Source organism: Rhinoderma darwinii, assembly GCF_050947455.1.
Source record: "Rhinoderma darwinii isolate aRhiDar2 chromosome 5 unlocalized genomic scaffold, aRhiDar2.hap1 SUPER_5_unloc_17, whole genome shotgun sequence".
Classification (NCBI taxonomy): Eukaryota; Metazoa; Chordata; class Amphibia; order Anura; family Rhinodermatidae; genus Rhinoderma; species Rhinoderma darwinii.
Window position 1 is genome coordinate 95,370 of NW_027461773.1, and position 13,672 is coordinate 109,041.

General features: G+C 47.7%; 9 non-coding genes across 9 annotated transcripts; all 9 read right to left on the bottom strand.

The window, feature by feature from the left end:
- Positions 1-632: 632 nt before the first annotated feature.
- Positions 633-823, bottom strand: LOC142686063 (U2 spliceosomal RNA). Its single transcript, XR_012855446.1, has one exon. It is a non-coding gene; the product is annotated as a U2 spliceosomal RNA (small nuclear RNA).
- Positions 824-2,108: 1,285 nt separating this feature from the next.
- On the bottom strand, positions 2,109-2,299 carry LOC142686064 (U2 spliceosomal RNA). Its single transcript, XR_012855447.1, has one exon. It is a non-coding gene; the product is annotated as a U2 spliceosomal RNA (small nuclear RNA).
- A 1,292-nt stretch (positions 2,300-3,591) lies between these two features.
- LOC142686066 (U2 spliceosomal RNA) lies at positions 3,592-3,782 on the bottom strand. Its single transcript, XR_012855449.1, has one exon. It is a non-coding gene; the product is annotated as a U2 spliceosomal RNA (small nuclear RNA).
- Positions 3,783-5,062: 1,280 nt separating this feature from the next.
- On the bottom strand, positions 5,063-5,253 carry LOC142686068 (U2 spliceosomal RNA). Its single transcript, XR_012855450.1, has one exon. It is a non-coding gene; the product is annotated as a U2 spliceosomal RNA (small nuclear RNA).
- A 1,276-nt stretch (positions 5,254-6,529) lies between these two features.
- Positions 6,530-6,720, bottom strand: LOC142686069 (U2 spliceosomal RNA). The gene has a single exon (XR_012855451.1). It is a non-coding gene; the product is annotated as a U2 spliceosomal RNA (small nuclear RNA).
- A 1,288-nt stretch (positions 6,721-8,008) lies between these two features.
- LOC142686070 (U2 spliceosomal RNA) lies at positions 8,009-8,199 on the bottom strand. Its single transcript, XR_012855452.1, has one exon. It is a non-coding gene; the product is annotated as a U2 spliceosomal RNA (small nuclear RNA).
- Positions 8,200-9,491: 1,292 nt separating this feature from the next.
- On the bottom strand, positions 9,492-9,682 carry LOC142686071 (U2 spliceosomal RNA). The gene has a single exon (XR_012855453.1). It is a non-coding gene; the product is annotated as a U2 spliceosomal RNA (small nuclear RNA).
- Positions 9,683-10,966: 1,284 nt separating this feature from the next.
- On the bottom strand, positions 10,967-11,157 carry LOC142686072 (U2 spliceosomal RNA). The gene has a single exon (XR_012855454.1). It is a non-coding gene; the product is annotated as a U2 spliceosomal RNA (small nuclear RNA).
- A 1,296-nt stretch (positions 11,158-12,453) lies between these two features.
- LOC142686073 (U2 spliceosomal RNA) lies at positions 12,454-12,644 on the bottom strand. The gene has a single exon (XR_012855455.1). It is a non-coding gene; the product is annotated as a U2 spliceosomal RNA (small nuclear RNA).
- Between the last annotated feature and the right edge of the window lie 1,028 nt (positions 12,645-13,672).

Below are 13,672 nucleotides of genomic sequence, written 5' to 3' on the forward strand. Positions count from 1 at the left end.
CAGACAACTTCTCCTTGCTCCTACAACCTCCATCCTTGCACAGTTTGTTATTCTTCTAGGTAACATAGTAACAAATCCAAATTGCTGCTCTCTTTGTAGGCAAGCAAGGCTTTGTTGCAACTGCAATTCTTACTTCTTCTTGAAATGTAGGGACGACAGTACATTCCATCACATCCATCTAGTGTACACAGGTAGGTCCATTGTGGCGGGCAGGCGAGCGGGCGGGCTGCTTTATTGGCTGTTTGCTGTTCCCCTACTCCACTCCACTATTTGACTGTTGTGCTGCATCAATCAATCAATCAATCAATCAATCAATCAATCAATCAATCAATCAGTGGCTGGCTCAGGTGCAGCTCTTTAACTTACCTAAAAGGGAGGGCGGAGAGAAGACAAGGAAGGTGAATGAGGTGTTCCAATGTGAAATGCCGGAAACACAGAAACACAGACGACACACAACAAGAGGTGGCAATCTATTCATTAATTGCATTTAATCAATGAGCTCATTATCACTCATGCATTGTCCAACAGGTGTTGAAATAATGGGATTAAAAGGGGAGATCCCTTCAGAAAGACAGAAACAATAGCAAAGACAAAAAACACTTTTGGAATCTGCTTTTAGTCAACACATAAGGAAAGGGTGCACCGGTCCTGGAAATACTGCAATACCAGGTCAATGCGTGGAGTGGACAGAGCAAGCTCTATTTCCATCTCCCTGTTCTAAAAATCCATTTAATATATGGTCCCCAGATAGGGGACGTATCAGATATTAAACTGATAAGAACAGATACTACACTTGATCTTAGCCAAAAGGCCGAGAAGCGATAACCCGAACGGGCCGCGCGTTGCCCGAGCCTGCCCGATACTGCTGTTCAGCCCTTGCAGCGATTCAGCCTACTTCTAGGCAATTCCATGGGGCCCTGCAGGCTCACACACTCACAGCTACACGGGAGGTGAATAAAGGCCGGAGAGGAAGCCAGACAGGATTTGCTTCTTTTGCTTGCACCACAATGCAGTGCTGAAAGAGGAGGAATCTACATAAAAACGCCTTCCTGGCAACGCCCAAATGCCCTGCTGCCATGCAGATAAACACTGGCAGCGGCAGCAAGTGCATGCCCACAGCCACCCCTTGTTCCTTCACACCTTGTATCAGCTGTAATCCAGTCCAGTCCAGTGCTGCCTGCTGAGCAGCACTGACCAACACTGCCTGGGCCCAGGCTTTTATCTCTGAGGCCCCATTATGATGTCAGAAAGCTGGCTCTGGAATCCTGAGGGCTCCACTATGACACGTGCAAAGTTCCGTCTGAACTTTATATAAGACGGTGAGGCTCAGTCAGTCACTCAGTGTTGCCTGAGAGGGCAACACTGCAACAGCCGGCCGCCAGGCTGTCTTTTTTTTGCACAGCTAGTTGCCTCCAGGAGGCCACAAGAGGGAGACAAGGGACTGCAAAATGGAAAATAGGCATCCACCAACTTTACAGACAACTTCTCCTTGCTCCTACAACCTCCATCCTTGCACAGTTTGTTATTCTTCTAGGTAACATAGTAACAAATCCAAATTGCTGCTCTCTTTGTAGGCAAGCAAGGCTTTGTTGCAACTGCAATTCTTACTTCTTCTTGAAATGTAGGGACGACAGTACATTCCATCACATCCATCTAGTGTACACAGGTAGGTCCATTGTGGCGGGCAGGCGAGCGGGCGGGCTGCTTTATTGGCTGTTTGCTGTTCCCCTACTCCACTCCACTATTTGACTGTTGTGCTGCAATCAATCAATCAATCAATCAATCAATCAATCAATCAATCAATCAATCAGTGGCTGGCTCAGGTGCAGCTCTTTAACTTACCTAAAAGGGAGGGCGGAGAGAAGACAAGGAAGGTGAATGAGGTGTTCCAATGTGAAATGCCGGAAACACAGAAACACAGACGACACACAACAAGAGGTGGCAATCTATTCATTAATTGCATTTAATCAATGAGCTCATTATCACTCATGCATTGTCCAACAGGTGTTGAAATAATGGGATTAAAAGGGGAGATCCCTTCAGAAAGACAGAAACAATAGCAAAGACAAAAAAAACTTTTGGAATCTGCTTTTAGTCAACACATAAGGAAAGGGTGCACCGGTCCTGGAAATACTGCAATACCAGGTCAATGCGTGGAGTGGACAGAGCAAGCTCTATTTCCATCTCCCTGTTCTAAAAATCCATTTAATATATGGTCCCCAGATAGGGGACGTATCAGATATTAAACTGATAAGAACAGATACTACACTTGATCTTAGCCAAAAGGCCGAGAAGCGATAACCCGAACGGGCCGCGCGTTGCCCGAGCCTGCCCGATACTGCTGTTCAGCCCTTGCAGCGATTCAGCCTACTTCTAGGCAATTCCATGGGGCCCTGCAGGCTCACACACTCACAGCTACACGGGAGGTGAATAAAGGCCGGAGAGGAAGCCAGACAGGATTTGCTTCTTTTGCTTGCACCACAATGCAGTGCTGAAAGAGGAGGAATCTACATAAAAACGCCTTCCTGGCAACGCCCAAATGCCCTGCTGCCATGCAGATAAACACTGGCAGCGGCAGCAAGTGCATGCCCACAGCCACCCCTTGTTCCTTCACACCTTGTATCAGCTGTAATCCAGTCCAGTCCAGTGCTGCCTGCTGAGCAGCACTGACCAACACTGCCTGGGCCCAGGCTTTTATCTCTGAGGCCCCATTATGATGTCAGAAAGCTGGCTCTGGAATCCTGAGGGCTCCACTATGACACGTGCAAAGTTCCGTCTGAACTTTATATAAGACGGTGAGGCTCAGTCAGTCACTCAGTGTTGCCTGAGAGGGCAACACTGCAACAGCCGGCCGCCAGGCTGTCTTTTTTTTGCACAGCTAGTTGCCTCCAGGAGGCCACAAGAGGGAGACAAGGGACTGTAAAATGGAAAATAGGCATCCACCAACTTTACAGACAACTTCTCCTTGCTCCTACAACCTCCATCCTTGCACAGTTTGTTATTCTTCTAGGTAACATAGTAACAAATCCAAATTGCTGCTCTCTTTGTAGGCAAGCAAGGCTTTGTTGCAACTGCAATTCTTACTTCTTCTTGAAATGTAGGGACGACAGTACATTCCATCACATCCATCTAGTGTACACAGGTAGGTCCATTGTGGCGGGCAGGCGAGCGGGCGGGCTGCTTTATTGGCTGTTTGCTGTTCCCCTACTCCACTCCACTATTTGACTGTTGTGCTGCATCAATCAATCAATCAATCAATCAATCAATCAATCAATCAATCAATCAATCAATCAGTGGCTGGCTCAGGTGCAGCTCTTTAACTTACCTAAAAGGGAGGGCGGAGAGAAGACAAGGAAGGTGAATGAGGTGTTCCAATGTGAAATGCCGGAAACACAGAAACACAGACGACACACAACAAGAGGTGGCAATCTATTCATTAATTGCATTTAATCAATGAGCTCATTATCACTCATGCATTGTCCAACAGGTGTTGAAATAATGGGATTAAAAGGGGAGATCCCTTCAGAAAGACAGAAACAATAGCAAAGACAAAAAACACTTTTGGAATCTGCTTTTAGTCAACACATAAGGAAAGGGTGCACCGGTCCTGGAAATACTGCAATACCAGGTCAATGCGTGGAGTGGACAGAGCAAGCTCTATTTCCATCTCCCTGTTCTAAAAATCCATTTAATATATGGTCCCCAGATAGGGGACGTATCAGATATTAAACTGATAAGAACAGATACTACACTTGATCTTAGCCAAAAGGCCGAGAAGCGATAACCCGAACGGGCCGCGCGTTGCCCGAGCCTGCCCGATACTGCTGTTCAGCCCTTGCAGCGATTCAGCCTACTTCTAGGCAATTCCATGGGGCCCTGCAGGCTCACACACTCACAGCTACACGGGAGGTGAATAAAGGCCGGAGAGGAAGCCAGACAGGATTTGCTTCTTTTGCTTGCACCACAATGCAGTGCTGAAAGAGGAGGAATCTACATAAAAACGCCTTCCTGGCAACGCCCAAATGCCCTGCTGCCATGCAGATAAACACTGGCAGCGGCAGCAAGTGCATGCCCACAGCCACCCCTTGTTCCTTCACACCTTGTATCAGCTGTAATCCAGTCCAGTCCAGTGCTGCCTGCTGAGCAGCACTGACCAACACTGCCTGGGCCCAGGCTTTTATCTCTGAGGCCCCATTATGATGTCAGAAAGCTGGCTCTGGAATCCTGAGGGCTCCACTATGACACGTGCAAAGTTCCGTCTGAACTTTATATAAGACGGTGAGGCTCAGTCAGTCACTCAGTGTTGCCTGAGAGGGCAACACTGCAACAGCCGGCCGCCAGGCTGTCTTTTTTTTGCACAGCTAGTTGCCTCCAGGAGGCCACAAGAGGGAGACAAGGGACTGCAAAATGGAAAATAGGCATCCACCAACTTTACAGACAACTTCTCCTTGCTCCTACAACCTCCATCCTTGCACAGTTTGTTATTCTTCTAGGTAACATAGTAACAAATCCAAATTGCTGCTCTCTTTGTAGGCAAGCAAGGCTTTGTTGCAACTGCAATTCTTACTTCTTCTTGAAATGTAGGGACGACAGTACATTCCATCACATCCATCTAGTGTACACAGGTAGGTCCATTGTGGCGGGCAGGCGAGCGGGCGGGCTGCTTTATTGGCTGTTTGCTGTTCCCCTACTCCACTCCACTATTTGACTGTTGTGCTGCATCAATCAATCAATCAATCAATCAATCAATCAATCAATCAATCAGTGGCTGGCTCAGGTGCAGCTCTTTAACTTACCTAAAAGGGAGGGCGGAGAGAAGACAAGGAAGGTGAATGAGGTGTTCCAATGTGAAATGCCGGAAACACAGAAACACAGACGACACACAACAAGAGGTGGCAATCTATTCATTAATTGCATTTAATCAATGAGCTCATTATCACTCATGCATTGTCCAACAGGTGTTGAAATAATGGGATTAAAAGGGGAGATCCCTTCAGAAAGACAGAAACAATAGCAAAGACAAAAAACACTTTTGGAATCTGCTTTTAGTCAACACATAAGGAAAGGGTGCACCGGTCCTGGAAATACTGCAATACCAGGTCAATGCGTGGAGTGGACAGAGCAAGCTCTATTTCCATCTCCCTGTTCTAAAAATCCATTTAATATATGGTCCCCAGATAGGGGACGTATCAGATATTAAACTGATAAGAACAGATACTACACTTGATCTTAGCCAAAAGGCCGAGAAGCGATAACCCGAACGGGCCGCGCGTTGCCCGAGCCTGCCCGATACTGCTGTTCAGCCCTTGCAGCGATTCAGCCTACTTCTAGGCAATTCCATGGGGCCCTGCAGGCTCACACACTCACAGCTACACGGGAGGTGAATAAAGGCCGGAGAGGAAGCCAGACAGGATTTGCTTCTTTTGCTTGCACCACAATGCAGTGCTGAAAGAGGAGGAATCTACATAAAAACGCCTTCCTGGCAACGCCCAAATGCCCTGCTGCCATGCAGATAAACACTGGCAGCGGCAGCAAGTGCATGCCCACAGCCACCCCTTGTTCCTTCACACCTTGTATCAGCTGTAATCCAGTCCAGTCCAGTGCTGCCTGCTGAGCAGCACTGACCAACACTGCCTGGGCCCAGGCTTTTATCTCTGAGGCCCCATTATGATGTCAGAAAGCTGGCTCTGGAATCCTGAGGGCTCCACTATGACACGTGCAAAGTTCCGTCTGAACTTTATATAAGACGGTGAGGCTCAGTCAGTCACTCAGTGTTGCCTGAGAGGGCAACACTGCAACAGCCGGCCGCCAGGCTGTCTTTTTTTTGCACAGCTAGTTGCCTCCAGGAGGCCACAAGAGGGAGACAAGGGACTGCAAAATGGAAAATAGGCATCCACCAACTTTACAGACAACTTCTCCTTGCTCCTACAACCTCCATCCTTGCACAGTTTGTTATTCTTCTAGGTAACATAGTAACAAATCCAAATTGCTGCTCTCTTTGTAGGCAAGCAAGGCTTTGTTGCAACTGCAATTCTTACTTCTTCTTGAAATGTAGGGACGACAGTACATTCCATCACATCCATCTAGTGTACACAGGTAGGTCCATTGTGGCGGGCAGGCGAGCGGGCGGGCTGCTTTATTGGCTGTTTGCTGTTCCCCTACTCCACTCCACTATTTGACTGTTGTGCTGCATCAATCAATCAATCAATCAATCAATCAATCAATCAATCAGTGGCTGGCTCAGGTGCAGCTCTTTAACTTACCTAAAAGGGAGGGCGGAGAGAAGACAAGGAAGGTGAATGAGGTGTTCCAATGTGAAATGCCGGAAACACAGAAACACAGACGACACACAACAAGAGGTGGCAATCTATTCATTAATTGCATTTAATCAATGAGCTCATTATCACTCATGCATTGTCCAACAGGTGTTGAAATAATGGGATTAAAAGGGGAGATCCCTTCAGAAAGACAGAAACAATAGCAAAGACAAAAAACACTTTTGGAATCTGCTTTTAGTCAACACATAAGGAAAGGGTGCACCGGTCCTGGAAATACTGCAATACCAGGTCAATGCGTGGAGTGGACAGAGCAAGCTCTATTTCCATCTCCCTGTTCTAAAAATCCATTTAATATATGGTCCCCAGATAGGGGACGTATCAGATATTAAACTGATAAGAACAGATACTACACTTGATCTTAGCCAAAAGGCCGAGAAGCGATAACCCGAACGGGCCGCGCGTTGCCCGAGCCTGCCCGATACTGCTGTTCAGCCCTTGCAGCGATTCAGCCTACTTCTAGGCAATTCCATGGGGCCCTGCAGGCTCACACACTCACAGCTACACGGGAGGTGAATAAAGGCCGGAGAGGAAGCCAGACAGGATTTGCTTCTTTTGCTTGCACCACAATGCAGTGCTGAAAGAGGAGGAATCTACATAAAAACGCCTTCCTGGCAACGCCCAAATGCCCTGCTGCCATGCAGATAAACACTGGCAGCGGCAGCAAGTGCATGCCCACAGCCACCCCTTGTTCCTTCACACCTTGTATCAGCTGTAATCCAGTCCAGTCCAGTGCTGCCTGCTGAGCAGCACTGACCAACACTGCCTGGGCCCAGGCTTTTATCTCTGAGGCCCCATTATGATGTCAGAAAGCTGGCTCTGGAATCCTGAGGGCTCCACTATGACACGTGCAAAGTTCCGTCTGAACTTTATATAAGACGGTGAGGCTCAGTCAGTCACTCAGTGTTGCCTGAGAGGGCAACACTGCAACAGCCGGCCGCCAGGCTGTCTTTTTTTTGCACAGCTAGTTGCCTCCAGGAGGCCACAAGAGGGAGACAAGGGACTGCAAAATGGAAAATAGGCATCCACCAACTTTACAGACAACTTCTCCTTGCTCCTACAACCTCCATCCTTGCACAGTTTGTTATTCTTCTAGGTAACATAGTAACAAATCCAAATTGCTGCTCTCTTTGTAGGCAAGCAAGGCTTTGTTGCAACTGCAATTCTTACTTCTTCTTGAAATGTAGGGACGACAGTACATTCCATCACATCCATCTAGTGTACACAGGTAGGTCCATTGTGGCGGGCAGGCGAGCGGGCGGGCTGCTTTATTGGCTGTTTGCTGTTCCCCTACTCCACTCCACTATTTGACTGTTGTGCTGCATCAATCAATCAATCAATCAATCAATCAATCAATCAATCAATCAATCAATCAGTGGCTGGCTCAGGTGCAGCTCTTTAACTTACCTAAAAGGGAGGGCGGAGAGAAGACAAGGAAGGTGAATGAGGTGTTCCAATGTGAAATGCCGGAAACACAGAAACACAGACGACACACAACAAGAGGTGGCAATCTATTCATTAATTGCATTTAATCAATGAGCTCATTATCACTCATGCATTGTCCAACAGGTGTTGAAATAATGGGATTAAAAGGGGAGATCCCTTCAGAAAGACAGAAACAATAGCAAAGACAAAAAACACTTTTGGAATCTGCTTTTAGTCAACACATAAGGAAAGGGTGCACCGGTCCTGGAAATACTGCAATACCAGGTCAATGCGTGGAGTGGACAGAGCAAGCTCTATTTCCATCTCCCTGTTCTAAAAATCCATTTAATATATGGTCCCCAGATAGGGGACGTATCAGATATTAAACTGATAAGAACAGATACTACACTTGATCTTAGCCAAAAGGCCGAGAAGCGATAACCCGAACGGGCCGCGCGTTGCCCGAGCCTGCCCGATACTGCTGTTCAGCCCTTGCAGCGATTCAGCCTACTTCTAGGCAATTCCATGGGGCCCTGCAGGCTCACACACTCACAGCTACACGGGAGGTGAATAAAGGCCGGAGAGGAAGCCAGACAGGATTTGCTTCTTTTGCTTGCACCACAATGCAGTGCTGAAAGAGGAGGAATCTACATAAAAACGCCTTCCTGGCAACGCCCAAATGCCCTGCTGCCATGCAGATAAACACTGGCAGCGGCAGCAAGTGCATGCCCACAGCCACCCCTTGTTCCTTCACACCTTGTATCAGCTGTAATCCAGTCCAGTCCAGTGCTGCCTGCTGAGCAGCACTGACCAACACTGCCTGGGCCCAGGCTTTTATCTCTGAGGCCCCATTATGATGTCAGAAAGCTGGCTCTGGAATCCTGAGGGCTCCACTATGACACGTGCAAAGTTCCGTCTGAACTTTATATAAGACGGTGAGGCTCAGTCAGTCACTCAGTGTTGCCTGAGAGGGCAACACTGCAACAGCCGGCCGCCAGGCTGTCTTTTTTTTGCACAGCTAGTTGCCTCCAGGAGGCCACAAGAGGGAGACAAGGGACTGCAAAATGGAAAATAGGCATCCACCAACTTTACAGACAACTTCTCCTTGCTCCTACAACCTCCATCCTTGCACAGTTTGTTATTCTTCTAGGTAACATAGTAACAAATCCAAATTGCTGCTCTCTTTGTAGGCAAGCAAGGCTTTGTTGCAACTGCAATTCTTACTTCTTCTTGAAATGTAGGGACGACAGTACATTCCATCACATCCATCTAGTGTACACAGGTAGGTCCATTGTGGCGGGCAGGCGAGCGGGCGGGCTGCTTTATTGGCTGTTTGCTGTTCCCCTACTCCACTCCACTATTTGACTGTTGTGCTGCATCAATCAATCAATCAATCAATCAATCAATCAATCAATCAATCAATCAATCAATCAGTGGCTGGCTCAGGTGCAGCTCTTTAACTTACCTAAAAGGGAGGGCGGAGAGAAGACAAGGAAGGTGAATGAGGTGTTCCAATGTGAAATGCCGGAAACACAGAAACACAGACGACACACAACAAGAGGTGGCAATCTATTCATTAATTGCATTTAATCAATGAGCTCATTATCACTCATGCATTGTCCAACAGGTGTTGAAATAATGGGATTAAAAGGGGAGATCCCTTCAGAAAGACAGAAACAATAGCAAAGACAAAAAACACTTTTGGAATCTGCTTTTAGTCAACACATAAGGAAAGGGTGCACCGGTCCTGGAAATACTGCAATACCAGGTCAATGCGTGGAGTGGACAGAGCAAGCTCTATTTCCATCTCCCTGTTCTAAAAATCCATTTAATATATGGTCCCCAGATAGGGGACGTATCAGATATTAAACTGATAAGAACAGATACTACACTTGATCTTAGCCAAAAGGCCGAGAAGCGATAACCCGAACGGGCCGCGCGTTGCCCGAGCCTGCCCGATACTGCTGTTCAGCCCTTGCAGCGATTCAGCCTACTTCTAGGCAATTCCATGGGGCCCTGCAGGCTCACACACTCACAGCTACACGGGAGGTGAATAAAGGCCGGAGAGGAAGCCAGACAGGATTTGCTTCTTTTGCTTGCACCACAATGCAGTGCTGAAAGAGGAGGAATCTACATAAAAACGCCTTCCTGGCAACGCCCAAATGCCCTGCTGCCATGCAGATAAACACTGGCAGCGGCAGCAAGTGCATGCCCACAGCCACCCCTTGTTCCTTCACACCTTGTATCAGCTGTAATCCAGTCCAGTCCAGTGCTGCCTGCTGAGCAGCACTGACCAACACTGCCTGGGCCCAGGCTTTTATCTCTGAGGCCCCATTATGATGTCAGAAAGCTGGCTCTGGAATCCTGAGGGCTCCACTATGACACGTGCAAAGTTCCGTCTGAACTTTATATAAGACGGTGAGGCTCAGTCAGTCACTCAGTGTTGCCTGAGAGGGCAACACTGCAACAGCCGGCCGCCAGGCTGTCTTTTTTTTGCACAGCTAGTTGCCTCCAGGAGGCCACAAGAGGGAGACAAGGGACTGCAAAATGGAAAATAGGCATCCACCAACTTTACAGACAACTTCTCCTTGCTCCTACAACCTCCATCCTTGCACAGTTTGTTATTCTTCTAGGTAACATAGTAACAAATCCAAATTGCTGCTCTCTTTGTAGGCAAGCAAGGCTTTGTTGCAACTGCAATTCTTACTTCTTCTTGAAATGTAGGGACGACAGTACATTCCATCACATCCATCTAGTGTACACAGGTAGGTCCATTGTGGCGGGCAGGCGAGCGGGCGGGCTGCTTTATTGGCTGTTTGCTGTTCCCCTACTCCACTCCACTATTTGACTGTTGTGCTGCATCAATCAATCAATCAATCAATCAATCAATCAATCAATCAATCAATCAGTGGCTGGCTCAGGTGCAGCTCTTTAACTTACCTAAAAGGGAGGGCGGAGAGAAGACAAGGAAGGTGAATGAGGTGTTCCAATGTGAAATGCCGGAAACACAGAAACACAGACGACACACAACAAGAGGTGGCAATCTATTCATTAATTGCATTTAATCAATGAGCTCATTATCACTCATGCATTGTCCAACAGGTGTTGAAATAATGGGATTAAAAGGGGAGATCCCTTCAGAAAGACAGAAACAATAGCAAAGACAAAAAACACTTTTGGAATCTGCTTTTAGTCAACACATAAGGAAAGGGTGCACCGGTCCTGGAAATACTGCAATACCAGGTCAATGCGTGGAGTGGACAGAGCAAGCTCTATTTCCATCTCCCTGTTCTAAAAATCCATTTAATATATGGTCCCCAGATAGGGGACGTATCAGATATTAAACTGATAAGAACAGATACTACACTTGATCTTAGCCAAAAGGCCGAGAAGCGATAACCCGAACGGGCCGCGCGTTGCCCGAGCCTGCCCGATACTGCTGTTCAGCCCTTGCAGCGATTCAGCCTACTTCTAGGCAATTCCATGGGGCCCTGCAGGCTCACACACTCACAGCTACACGGGAGGTGAATAAAGGCCGGAGAGGAAGCCAGACAGGATTTGCTTCTTTTGCTTGCACCACAATGCAGTGCTGAAAGAGGAGGAATCTACATAAAAACGCCTTCCTGGCAACGCCCAAATGCCCTGCTGCCATGCAGATAAACACTGGCAGCGGCAGCAAGTGCATGCCCACAGCCACCCCTTGTTCCTTCACACCTTGTATCAGCTGTAATCCAGTCCAGTCCAGTGCTGCCTGCTGAGCAGCACTGACCAACACTGCCTGGGCCCAGGCTTTTATCTCTGAGGCCCCATTATGATGTCAGAAAGCTGGCTCTGGAATCCTGAGGGCTCCACTATGACACGTGCAAAGTTCCGTCTGAACTTTATATAAGACGGTGAGGCTCAGTCAGTCACTCAGTGTTGCCTGAGAGGGCAACACTGCAACAGCCGGCCGCCAGGCTGTCTTTTTTTTGCACAGCTAGTTGCCTCCAGGAGGCCACAAGAGGGAGACAAGGGACTGCAAAATGGAAAATAGGCATCCACCAACTTTACAGACAACTTCTCCTTGCTCCTACAACCTCCATCCTTGCACAGTTTGTTATTCTTCTAGGTAACATAGTAACAAATCCAAATTGCTGCTCTCTTTGTAGGCAAGCAAGGCTTTGTTGCAACTGCAATTCTTACTTCTTCTTGAAATGTAGGGACGACAGTACATTCCATCACATCCATCTAGTGTACACAGGTAGGTCCATTGTGGCGGGCAGGCGAGCGGGCGGGCTGCTTTATTGGCTGTTTGCTGTTCCCCTACTCCACTCCACTATTTGACTGTTGTGCTGCATCAATCAATCAATCAATCAATCAATCAATCAATCAATCAATCAATCAATCAATCAATCAGTGGCTGGCTCAGGTGCAGCTCTTTAACTTACCTAAAAGGGAGGGCGGAGAGAAGACAAGGAAGGTGAATGAGGTGTTCCAATGTGAAATGCCGGAAACACAGAAACACAGACGACACACAACAAGAGGTGGCAATCTATTCATTAATTGCATTTAATCAATGAGCTCATTATCACTCATGCATTGTCCAACAGGTGTTGAAATAATGGGATTAAAAGGGGAGATCCCTTCAGAAAGACAGAAACAATAGCAAAGACAAAAAACACTTTTGGAATCTGCTTTTAGTCAACACATAAGGAAAGGGTGCACCGGTCCTGGAAATACTGCAATACCAGGTCAATGCGTGGAGTGGACAGAGCAAGCTCTATTTCCATCTCCCTGTTCTAAAAATCCATTTAATATATGGTCCCCAGATAGGGGACGTATCAGATATTAAACTGATAAGAACAGATACTACACTTGATCTTAGCCAAAAGGCCGAGAAGCGATAACCCGAACGGGCCGCGCGTTGCCCGAGCCTGCCCGATACTGCTGTTCAGCCCTTGCAGCGATTCAGCCTACTTCTAGGCAATTCCATGGGGCCCTGCAGGCTCACACACTCACAGCTACACGGGAGGTGAATAAAGGCCGGAGAGGAAGCCAGACAGGATTTGCTTCTTTTGCTTGCACCACAATGCAGTGCTGAAAGAGGAGGAATCTACATAAAAACGCCTTCCTGGCAACGCCCAAATGCCCTGCTGCCATGCAGATAAACACTGGCAGCGGCAGCAAGTGCATGCCCACAGCCACCCCTTGTTCCTTCACACCTTGTATCGGCTGTAATCCAGTCCAGTCCAGTGCTGCCTGCTGAGCAGCACTGACCAACACTGCCTGGGCCCAGGCTTTTATCTCTGAGGCCCCATTATGATGTCAGAAAGCTGGCTCTGGAATCCTGAGGGCTCCACTATGACACGTGCAAAGTTCCGTCTGAACTTTATATAAGACGGTGAGGCTCAGTCAGTCACTCAGTGTTGCCTGAGAGGGCAACACTGCAACAGCCGGCCGCCAGGCTGTCTTTTTTTTGCACAGCTAGTTGCCTCCAGGAGGCCACAAGAGGGAGACAAGGGACTGCAAAATGGAAAATAGGCATCCACCAACTTTACAGACAACTTCTCCTTGCTCCTACAACCTCCATCCTTGCACAGTTTGTTATTCTTCTAGGTAACATAGTAACAAATCCAAATTGCTGCTCTCTTTGTAGGCAAGCAAGGCTTTGTTGCAACTGCAATTCTTACTTCTTCTTGAAATGTAGGGACGACAGTACATTCCATCACATCCATCTAGTGTACACAGGTAGGTCCATTGTGGCGGGCAGGCGAGCGGGCGGGCTGCTTTATTGGCTGTTTGCTGTTCCCCTACTCCACTCCACTATTTGACTGTTGTGCTGCATCAATCAATCAATCAATCAATCAATCAATCAATCAATCAATCAATCAATCAATCAATCAGTGGCTGGCTCAGGTGCAGCTCTTTAACTT